Source organism: Sprattus sprattus (assembly GCF_963457725.1).
Source record: "Sprattus sprattus genome assembly, chromosome: 4".
Taxonomy (NCBI): domain Eukaryota; kingdom Metazoa; phylum Chordata; class Actinopteri; order Clupeiformes; family Clupeidae; genus Sprattus; species Sprattus sprattus.
In genome coordinates this window covers 39114571-39126999 of record NC_137923.1, presented here as the reverse complement: position 1 = coordinate 39126999, position 12429 = coordinate 39114571, and the positions used below count along the sequence as shown (strand labels likewise).

The 12429-nt window shown below is 39.9% G+C and overlaps 1 protein-coding gene across 1 annotated transcript in view; it reads right to left on the bottom strand.

The window, feature by feature from the left end:
• The window catches only part of calcr (calcitonin receptor), a gene marked incomplete at its 3' end in the record, with an annotated part of 66525 nt that extends 63248 nt beyond the window's left edge, over nucleotides 1-3277 (bottom strand). The window contains exon 1 of the mRNA XM_080837871.1: nucleotides 3172-3277. The remainder of the gene's footprint in view (nucleotides 1-3171) is intronic.
• Nucleotides 3278-12429: the final 9152 nt, after the last annotated feature.

Sequence of the window (12429 nt, the reverse complement as noted above, 5' to 3'; positions counted from 1 at the left end):
ACATATGAAGAGGTAGGAAAACAGACTGCAAATGAGGACTGAGCCTGGCAAACCACTTACGATTATGCAGTATCCTGCTCCTGAATCTTTTTATTTATATGCAAACGCCCCTCTGAACAAAACAAAAACATACTATTTATAGGTTCAAGGAGGCTTAGTAGTTCGGTTGATTAATTGAAAAACAAACAACAAATATCACTTTAAATAACTTTAGACACAAAATGTAAGCACATGAGATGCAATCATCTCTTTAAAATTACAATTTGAAACACAAATGATGAATCATTACTTTGATGAGAATCGTGAAATTGCCTCATTTGGAAACATTGTCAATTTATAAGAATAGCACAATGGAATAGCCAGCTGAACATGCAGGGCCACACACTGGTAAATTAATGTAATTGTGTTAAATAAGGCATATGATATTAATCCAGAAAATGAGAGAACCGAAATTGCTTTCATGTAAAATGAAAGGGCAACTGGACACAACTGGATCACCCTGCCATTTCACAAGAAATATACATGTATTTAAGAAGCATTTTGGAACATGAACAAACCAATCGTACACTTTAAATTGGCACCAAGCATGAAATAATATTCTAATTTACAACTCAAATGCACCATGTGTTTTTTTGGGATGTATACCACACTCACTGAGTTTTGATACGCATGAAAACACCATGTTCTCAGTCTCTCAGTATTATGCTGTAGCTCCACCTATTGATACTTGGTGTTCAATGGCCTGGTAGCTGAGCACCAATCTCTGTGGCCTCTCTGCTACTGACTGGAGATCTGTGATTTAACAGGTCTAACAAAAGAGACTGAGAAACAATTTTGCCAATGTACACAAGTCTCCAAGCAGACAGTCAGAACACGTTGTGTTAGTTATATGGCAGATGTGTTTCATTGGAAGTGTTTCAATATAGAGAATGAAATGAAGTGCTTCTCATATTGATCAAGTCAAGAAAAGCACTTCAATCAAAACCAAAACACACTGTAATGATCGTTGGCTGTTCAGAGTTATACAAGATCTTGCTACCCATTCAATTCACTCTGTTTGACACGATGAACAATTTAACAACCGCAGTGGAAAACGACACATGTAATAGAAACAGCTATGTTACAGCATCTGTGAGATTTAGACTGCACCCAGGGTACCCATTTTCTTCCTGTTATAGGAGAAAATACACAAAATATTGAAGTCCTAATCTATTTTGCCATAGCAGACAGGAGGAACAGGGAAACCACTGCATACATTCAATATTAATCTTTAATCTTAATGCAGGCTGTAAGAGCAGTAGGTTAATCTAAAATGTTAACTCCGGTTATCAATCCAGTCTTAAAAGAAAAATGTTACTCTGCATTCTGGATAGACTGTTTGCTCATTTAAAGCCATTAGTGGCCACGGCAAGTATCATTCTTTTGCTAAATTACCTTCACAGTGTATTAAGTGTATTAAGCACATGTAAACTCATGAATATTTCATGAGTCATTAGCTGGATTAAGACCGAGGCATGGTAAAAGTCTATCTCCATGACCTCGACCAAATGTGGAGACACTCAGCAATATGCTTCCATTCTCCTCGTAACCAACACGCACGCCTCCCCTCTCCTGAGAAGATGGATGCTCATAGTTCAACATCTGCTCCGTTTTTCTCTTCTTTTCTTTTTTTCTTGCTCTTTCTCTCTCTTAAATGCTTAGTCCAGTGGAGCACTCTTCTCCAGCCTGATCTCTCTGACATATTTGCAGCATGGCTGTTGGTTAACGGACAGTAAGGGATGACAAATGGCTCTAAGCCTCACACACACACACACACACACATACACACACACACACACACACACACACACACACACACACACACACACACACACACACACACACACACACACACACACACAGACGCCATCCACAAAGACACACAAAGACACAAACAAATGCAACCAAACAGATTTAACAGGACTGACTGCATGTACAGCCCTGAGCAGACTCTGTCTGTCTCCTTCCATCCGTGGATTTAAACTCAGCACCCTCATCAGCCTTATGAACTGTCAACTCGACTCCCAAATTACATTATGGGGAAAAAAAAGAGTTACCAGGCTTCTCAGTAGGAGGCCTACATTTGTAAAAATAAAGATTACTGTCTACTGGCTGGTAAGACTGGAGCGCAGTCACTGTCATCCTTATTGGTTATGTGAAATCCCCATCTATATGCCACACAGTATTCAAGACCAAGGCAAATTCAGTGAAATGACAGCACTCCCCCTAGTATTTCTAAATGTTTTGTTCGCCGTGACTGAAACAAAGCAATACTATCACATCCGACAAGGACATGCATTTGCAGCAGGTAAGCTACTCCAGATATATCTGTAAGAGCCTGCAAGCCATGATGTTCATGCCTTTCCATGGGCTCAATGAGAGTTTCACCTGGCTCTGAATGAGTCGTGCACCCAGCTATACTCAATTCACACATCCTTCTAAATCTCTGACCAAGGGAGCATCTGGAAAATGATCCATAAACAGCAAGAAAATAGCCTAACCTGCTGGTACACGGATATTGATCTCATTTAATCCCAGATAAGAAAATACTATAATATATGCAGAAAAAGATTGCAGAACAGATGATAATAGCATACTTGATTTGTTCTATCCATATTACTCCTAACTTGGACACTAAAGAAAGAGATTCTTGTCTTTCTTTCTTGGTCTTTTTCTTTTTTTACTGTCTTCCATGATAAAGTGGATTACCTTGCAATTTATCAATAATGTTCTAAGGGCAAAACGATATGAATTAATTAGCTCGTAATTAAGCTGTTCTTCGTTGCTCAGAAAATGTTATCGTTTGATAAATGTTTGTTTATCAAAAGGTTTACGATCGAAACACTGTCAGAACGCCTACATATATAAAGGAAAACATAAAACAGCAAAAACATTACATAGTTGATCACAATATAGAATATTTGGGTGCACTTACTCTTCACGGTCACGGTCAATTGTGATAAACGAAAGAGTGACAAGACCAACAAAAATCAAGTTCTGCGCCTGCAAATTCTGAATTGTAGATCACGATGATCTTAAAACAATCAACTGCATATTTTCTGCGAGGAGAACCATTTTGGGATGGGCAACTACAACTTAAATACTGTCATCGAAATGTAAAACAGAGCTTACCTTAAGTTAAGAAGACGTTGTCTGAACAGTCTCCAAACCCGTTTTTAAAGAGTTGGACCAGGGTCAATATGGTTACCACGGAGTGAACTGAAAATTTCAAATCTGAATTCCATCGTCTGCGTTCCGGTTAAATGCCAGGGAATGACACACGGATTTAAAATGTCTCTATATCATAATATCCGCCTTGTTCAATAAAACAATGTAATTGCTAACTTATATCAAAAGCGGTAGCCTCTGCTAAATTGAGTATGGAAATAACCTACTTTTTATGACGAGCGCTCGCTAAACCTTAGTAAGCGGTTGTTAACGTTGTTTCAGTGCACCAACCGGTAATCCAAGTGCAACAGCCTATCGGGGCATGATCATTCTTAAATACATAGGCTACAACATATACGCTACTGGATGGCAATGTGCGCTCGTCTGGGAGTCTGTTCCATGACTGTGGTGAGAGACGACCCTACTGTCGCTGGCTGACAGTGCTCACCCGTGGGGTGTGGTAATATACGTGCAACCCAATAGAAATTTACATCCATACCGCTCTGAAGTGCGTCGCTGTAGTCGTCATCACCTTCATCATTCTCCTAAGTAGACAGCTGACTCTTGTGAAGGAACATTTGATTAAGTAGCCATAGGTTACAGTTCCTCGCCTTTCATTCATGCAGTAAACAATAATCAATAAGCTGCGCGTAAGAAGTGGGAAATCCTGGCTGCACTGCGCCGTTCGAGGATTTACACGTTGTGAAGTGGGCAGGCATAGATTAAAATATGCCATGCATTATATAGGCTACCCAAATAGGTATGCCCGTCTTATTGACCATTATTCGCGTCAACTCTTTCAACTCAGAATTAGGTCCAGAGTCAATTTAAGTGAGATGAGAGCACCACACAGTGGTACATAGCCTACTGTGTGCGTATAGCCTTCAGACCGGTTACAGAGTCTAAGCCAGGGGTGGGCAAACTGTTTGACTCGCGGGCCACAATGGGTTCTAAAATTTGACTGAGGGGCCGGGCCAGGAACAGATGGATGGAGGGTTTGTGTGAACTAATATAAATTACATGTAAAAATCATCACATGAAAGGATTTGGCCTTTAACAGGTAGCAACGCATTTATTTGCAAGGCAATTTAACAAATTGCACTAACATGAACAATACAAAAACTTGTCGTAACGTGACTGATCAAACATCATGAAAACATCTGAGGCCTGCGCCCAAACCAATTACCTCACTTGAACTTCTTTATTATTTACATTAACAGGTTAGAGCAGCCATGCAGGCTCTGTGTGGCATAGAGCTGTAATGATAAGTCGACAAAATCGACGACGTCGATTGTGAAAAATGGTCGACGGGGATTTTTATAGTCGACACGTCATTTAAAGGCACCCAGTGCAACTTTAGAGGCTGAAAAATAAACATTCAATTTCTAGTCTTTTTTAAACGTAGTAAGTTTCAATAACTCCATACCATTACATATCGACATTCAAGGAGCAAAGATGAGACGTCGTTGTGTGGTGAGAACTGATAGAAAATCGATAACAACAACAATCGCCGCCATTTTCTTTATTTATTGGTGCCACCAATAAATAAAGCAGGATTCCAGTCAATGGAAAAATGGCCTCTCCCCACCGACGATTGTTGTTGTTTACGATTTTCTATAAGGTCTCACCACACAACGACGTCTCATCTTTGCTCCTTGAATGTCGATATGTAATGGTATGGAGTTATTGAAACTTACTACGTGTAAAAAAGACTAGAAATTGAATGTTTATTTTGAATTTAATGTTTATATAAAGTTGCACTGGGTGCCTTTAAACAAATAAAATAAATATATATATATCATTTTTTATTTTTTTTTTTAAGTGGGGCCAGACGCTAGGGCCGGATTAAAAAGCCCAAAGGGCCGTATTTTGCCCTTTGCCCATGCCTGGTCTAAGCTAATGTTCGCTTTCGCATTAATGGAGTTCAAATCAAATCAAATGGAGAGATGAGCTTCTAGCGCCGACCAAACTTCAGCGTATGACCAACTCCATTGTGCATATTCACCGCACCATATCCACCGCAAGCACAAAAGATCCCTGAAAATATATATAACTCTGAAGCTGACATTGCTGATTTTCAATACTGTTATGAAATAATTAGACTAAGTTAAACCGTCTTGTTCATCCTTCATTGGTTGCCCTCCAACAAAGCAGAACATCTCCATAAAATGTTCCGTGAAGCTCTTTGTTAAAGATTCTGCTTAAGGATATTGCAGAATGTATTGTGCACCGGGTGAGTTAAGGTGAAACCCTTTCCTCCTGATACTATTCAATCATCCATAAGTTTTAGGGTGTTGCTACACATTGTCATTTTTAAAATAAAAATAATAACTTAGAATGGAATAACGTTTAAAATATAAATTTCACCATTATATTTGAAACAAAATGAACTCAATATGTCATATATTGCCCACACTCTGCTAAGCTAAGACTTCCATTTGCAGTCCCTTAGTCATGGAAGCATATACAAACCCTTAGTCAGTGTTTAGGAAAAAAACTATCTTTGTTGCACCCGCTGCCATGCAGTCATGGTGTGTGAGTTCATGTTTTTGAAAAGTCAGCAAGGCACAGCTCATACTCTCTTCCTCTTCCCCTGTGAAATATCATGTGAGGAACAGGAGGGGAGGGTTTCCAATGGGCATGAACACTTTAAAGGTTACATGCGGCATGCAACACAAGACATCTGTCCTCAGCCAACCTCCCAGACACCTGCTCAGAGCCTACCAACGAGGACAGAAAATGACCTTTTACGGGTTCCTCTGAGGTCACCAGAGAGGAGTTCATCAAAGATCTTCAGTGAGCCTCTTTTTCAGAATGTCATGCCTGTGCTTCATAAGCATTATGCCATTCAGTATGTTTATGTATGTTAAGCCCCTTCCTTGATAGTTGTGTGGTGCCCCCAACCCTCACCACTACCCCCCATTCCTAACTCTCCAACAGGACTGTAAAGAGATAAATAAACATTACCCACTGTGTCTCACATAGTACATCGTCTGAGGGGGGGGGGGGGGGGGGGGGGGGGGGGAGATTACATGAGCATCGGATATTGGGAGTTGCTGCTATGTACTGCTGTAGGTAATGTAGACGTAATGCACATCTTTCTTCACCACAGACAACCTCAGAGGCACAGTGCTCAAGGGCATTTGTCTACTCATGGGGAATGGATCCCTACACGTATAAATCCCCGGTGGGATATAGGTTTTACACTCTAATATAGAATAATCTATAGATCATCTATAATAAAGTGTCATGTCTAGGTTCTTCCTGGGGAAAAACAATTATTACATTTTCGGATCCTTTTATCTCTCTTCACTCCACTGGAAAGCTTTGACAGGTCCACCATATGCAGGCATGTCTCAGAAATAAAGTCGGGAAAACCATTGATCAAATGAGAATCACATGAACAAATTGCAGCCCTAAATCCTAACTACACAGTTCTGTGCCATCATTTCCTCTTCTTCAATTGTTATCCACTGATTCCCTCTGTGTGCTCTTTTGGCACTAGCCATTTGTGACAACGAGACCACTCTGCCTGCTCTCACTTTCCCTTTCCCCTAACTCAAGCGTAAACAGAACTGCCTTCTCATTTGCCTCCACTTGGAGCAAGGGCACAATTAAAAAGGCAGAAAGACGGGAGGGGTCACACTGTGTCCACCTAGCAATTTCAGGGTTCAGAGAAAAACTGCAGTATTTTTTCCATCTATTCTTCATCCTCTGGCTGGTGATTACAGATGAAAGTAATTGGTTTCATCTGAGGGTTAAGTGTGTGGGGGGGGGGAAATGGCATGGCAATGTGACCCGCTGCTACATTAGGTGAAAGCAGAGAAGACTGAACAGAAATATGCGTCAAGGAAAAGGACAGTGCAGTTTGAAAAACAGTCACCAATATAAAAAGAGCAGATACAAAAGGTTATTTCCCAAGAGTTGTCTGCCTTACTTTCAGAAAAAGGCCATCTGATTAAGTGGACAATGCCAAAGTAGACTGGCAATAAGAATTGGACAATGGACGAAGTAGGCAAAATAACATTTCAGCCCACCACAGTTGCATTTCTCTTCTCCTTCTCCATCAATTCTCCTCCATTTTCCTCAACAGGTAGGTCAGCCATACGTACATGAGTGCATAACATGAGTACTCATCTGCGAGCAGGATTGCATGTTGATCTTGACCTTGGTTGTATCAAGTATTTGAGGAACCTTTCTTGATGGGGCATCAAGTATAATAGATCTGTTATAGTAGACAGAACACATTCTGTGCTACAACTTGCATCAATATGTTACGGAACCATGTAACAACGCAATGCATTTTGTCCTAGAAAAACAAGTGTGTTATCATTGTGCCATTAAATATTGAACAGGTTACATTCTTTTGTGCACAAAAAAAAGGAAACAGATTATTCATGGCGTGCTCTGAATTGTCTTTGGTGCTTTTCATTTTGTGGACAAAAGCCTGACTGCCCTTCTCACTTTGTGGGCAAAATAGACTAATTTAAAGTACAAAATTAATGATTTCCATTTGCTGTATTACTAAAAGTATTATATGCAGGAAAGGTCTTTGGTCCGATACATTCCAGAGGTGGGAGGTTACCGAATGTGTTCTGCCGAGAGTTGCTTAAACTTTTAGGCATCAGTGGCAGTTCTAAAGTCTGCAAAAGTTTACAGATCCCCTGGTATCCCGTAAGGTCATATTTTGTATCTTGTGTGCACACAAGACCTTATGGGACCTTATGGGTTCTGTAGCCTTCACTGGACATTTGTATACACCGTCAGGTGGACAGAATTACTTTCATGAAATGAGTCTGAATCTTTTGTCCAAGAAGTGCATTCATTCTTATATCCACAACATGAACATCAAATGAAATGCATGACATGAATCATCCATTTTGTATTCTGTGCACAAAAAAATTAGCTCTCTTCAACATTTTGTGGACACAGTGCTGTTATGTTTGTTTTTGTTTTTCATGGACATAAGACATTACGTTGTTACATGGTTTGTAAGAAATGAATGCATTGCACTTATGTCTAAGAAATAAGGTCTGTTACACTTGCTCCCTATGGGTCTACCCATCAGAATGACCTACAAGATCATGGCAGACCTTTTCTGAAGGGCAAGTGTGAAGTGAACGTGTGCTTGAATAGACCCCTGAAGTGAAAGGGTGCTATCTAGGGGTTCTCATCACATTTTTCTACTACCACTACAAGTTATATTAGTACTCTTCAACATTTTCTTTCTGTTAAAGTTATTGTGCCAGCCATGACTTCTGAATTATGTTACCCCTGATGTCTGTACATTGGGACTTGTCACATCATGCATTCTGATGCAGTTTGTGAGTTTGGAGCATGCTGATACAGCGGCATATATGCAACGGTTGTAGAATTGGGTTCCCTTGTGAGTACCTGTCACTTTTAATTTTCTGGGGTAATTGCAAATAAAATGGATTCAGTGAGAACACACTTCGCTTATTTGCAAATGTGAGCGCTGGGTTGATCTCAAGAGAAAGTAGAGCAAGCTTCAAGGGACCTCACCTCATGTAATTTCACAAACACCAAAGATTCAATTGTGCCAATATGTTTACTTGGCAGATATGCCACCGCATTTCTTTAAAATATGAATCCATTAACCTTTGCAAAGGTAGGCCTGTGCACGGGGCTGCTACTGCTGCTGCAAAAAAAGAAAAGCTGCGATTGACGGGAACAATCATCCTGAACAAAAAGGTATTTGCATGCAAAGGTTTGCCTAGTTCTGTTTGAAAACACACAACCATTCCATCCTTTGTGTATGCCGTATTTGTAGCCTATGTCTCAAAATGAAAACGTTTTGAATGCAACATGGCACATCCGGAAAACAATCAGACGTTATGAATATCAGAATTGTGTTGATGATGATGAGCACTTACACAGGAGGAAACAAATCTGTATCTGTCTGTGTCCCAGGCCATTGGAACAGTGTAGCTAATTGCCCTGGAGAGAGGCATGCAAAGGGCGATGCATGAGCATGAGTTTCGGGCCGACTGACATCGACACCAAATTCCTTGCAACAGCTTACGTATCTTTTAACTGTGATGGGAAAGCTGTACAGGTAGGCTATGCTATTGGTAAATGCAGGAAAGGGGCAGAATGCCTACGATCCACCACGTGGTTGATGCGTTCTGTCATTATAATAACTGCCCGAGACAATGATGCGTCGAGAAATTCTGCACCAAATATGCTAATGATATTCCCGGCAGGGGGCGCAAACGAATACCGTACCCTCAGTATACATCCCCAGCGATATTGTGCAAACAATTGGTATTCTTTCAGATGTAACTGTAGTACATTATTGTGTCTGTTGTGTAACCGCCCAGTGTACTTTGCCCGTATGAAAAATATATATATATCAATAGTATATAAATATACTTCATTTTGATTTGATTTGATCATATTGTCTGGTAATGAATACTGACGTGTTCCAATGAGATTTCCGAAAACATAATGGGATAGGTGTGAACAAAGTTGTTCCTTAATTTTGCATATAAGTTTCCTTGAATATTTCTGAAATGGACACCTTCCAGGCCATCTAACAGCTCTGAGGCATTTTTTTTTTTGCAATTTCTGAACTAATATGATGTAATGATCATAATGAGCATGTTTCAGAGCAAGGCTGCTTATAGTAATTAAGTATGTTCCAGCTGGTGTTTAGAATCACCAGAGGTTAGGTTGGGTATTTTGTAGTGTGGTCTCCTCGACTTTAATATCTTCTCCTGTGGAGTGATGCAGCAAACACTTATGGCGTATAGAAAGCTGAACATTTAAAATCTTGGGCTTAAATGTATCGCCATCATTGCTGCATGCCTTCCTTTTTTATTGTGTGAAGTTTACATACATTATAAAGGCAAAGTAATGTAATATCAGTCTGTGCTGCAAGCAGTTGAGTATGCCATGCTTTTATATACAGCCGCGGAAAAAATTAAGAGACCACTTCAAAATGATCAGTTTCTCTGGTTTTACTATTTATTGGTATGTGTTAAAGTAAAATGTACATTTTTGTTTTATTCTATAACCTACTGGCAACATTCCTACCAAATTTCAAATAAAAATATTGTCATTTAGATCATTTATTTGCAGAAAAATGACAATTGGTCAAAATAGCAAAAAAGATGCAGTGTCTTCAGATCTCAAATAATGCCAAGAAAACAACTTCATATTCATTTTTAAACTACACAATACTAATGCTTACACTTAGGAAGAGTTCAGAAATCAATATTTGGTGGAATAACCTTGATTTAAAATCACAACTTTCATGTGTCTTGGCATGCTCTCCACCAGTCTTTCACATTGCCGTTGGGTGACTTTATGCTACTCCTGGCGCAAGAATTCAAGCAGCTCGGCTTCTTTTCATGGCTTGTGACCATCCATCTTCCTCTTGATCACATTTCAGAGGTTTTTTATGGGATTCAGGTCTCGAAATTGGGCTGGCCATGACAGGGTCCTGATCTGGTGGTACTCCATCCACACCTTTACTGGCCTGGCTGTGTGGCATGGAGCATTGCCCTGCTGGAAAAAACATTTCTCAGAGTGAAATGAGTTGGGGAACATTGTCAGAGCTAAAGGAAGCAAGTTTTTCTTCCGGGACAACGTTGTACTTTGCCTGGCTGAGGTTTGTAAAAGACCATAAGGATTGAAAAAAGCGGACTGGAGGGTCTTCTAGTTCGTCTTCTCTGATGAGTCCAATTTTCAGCTTTGCCCAACACATGGTCGTCTGATGGTTAGACGGAGACCTGGAGAGGCCTACAAGCCAGAGAGTCTTGCACCTACTGTGAAATCGGACTCATCAGAGAAGACGAACTTAGAAGAACCTCCAGTCCGCTTTTTCAATCCTTATGGTCTTTTACAAACCTCAGCCAGGCAAAGTACAACGTTGTCCCGGAAGAAAAACTTGCTTCCTTTTGCTCTGACAATGTTCCCCAACTCTGAGAAGTGTTTTTTCCAGCAGGGCAATGCTCCATGCCACACAGCCAGGCCAGTAAAGGTGTGGATGGAGTACCACCAGATCAGGACCCTGTCATGGCCAGCCCAATTTCGAGACCTGAATCCCATAAAAAACCTCTGAAATGTGATCAAGAGGAAGAGGGATGGTCACAAGCCATGAAAAGAAGCCGAGCTGCTTGAATTCTTGCGCCAGGAGTAGCATAAAGTCACCCAACGGCAATGTGAAAGACTGGTGGAGAGCATGCCAAGACACATGAAAGTTGTGATTTTAAATCAAGGTTATTCCACCAAATATTGATTTCTGAACTCTTCCTAAGTGTAAGCATTAGTATTGTGTAGTTTAAAAATGAATATGAGCTTGTTTTCTTTGCATTATTTGAGATCTGAAGACACTGCATCATTTTTGCTATTTTGACCAATTGTCATTTTTCTGCAAATAAATGATCTAAATGACAATATTTTTATTTGAAATTTGGTAAGAATGTTGCCAGTAGGTTATAGAATAAAACTAAAATGTACATTTTACTTTAACACATACCAATAAATAGTAAAACCAGAGAAACTGATAATTTTGAAGTGGTCTCTTAATTTTTTCCGCGGCTGTATTTTAACAAATGATTTATCAGTTCAATCAATCAGCTGAGCTCTTCCCTAGTTCAACATTTACAACTTGAGGAAATAGGCTGGCATTCATTTTTCATGTCCTCAATAAACTATTGTCATATACAAACTGCATTACTTTTCCCGCTTCAAAGAGCAACTACCAACTTTGTGCCTTTTTTTCCCTTTTCTTTGTCTGAGCAATAATGACGTGTGGGCTGTGCAAAAGGTGCTGCGTTTCACTATTTTATCATTTGCAAGGGAGTAACAGGGAGAGGCTGGAGTGTGCTGATTTCAAGGGCACAGCTGAGGGATGTACTTCCACCCACCAGACAGTATTCAGGACACAGAAATGATAAATGGGAAGTACAACAGCAACAACTCCATCGAGCAAAAGTTTTTGTTTATTTAAAGGTTGGTGACAGTTTGGCACATAACTGGCCAGGTTCAATTCCAGTGACAATAAAAGCTCATGTGTCAAACAACAGCAAAATCTGGCAAAAGCAAACCACTGCTTTGGTCATTGTCAAATATCACACATACATAAACACAAAGTACAAAACATTACTTATTAAAAATATCTTTGACAATGTAAGTACAACAATGATACAAGTATGAACCATGAGCTCTAAAAATGTTGTGGCCTTTTTTGCCGTG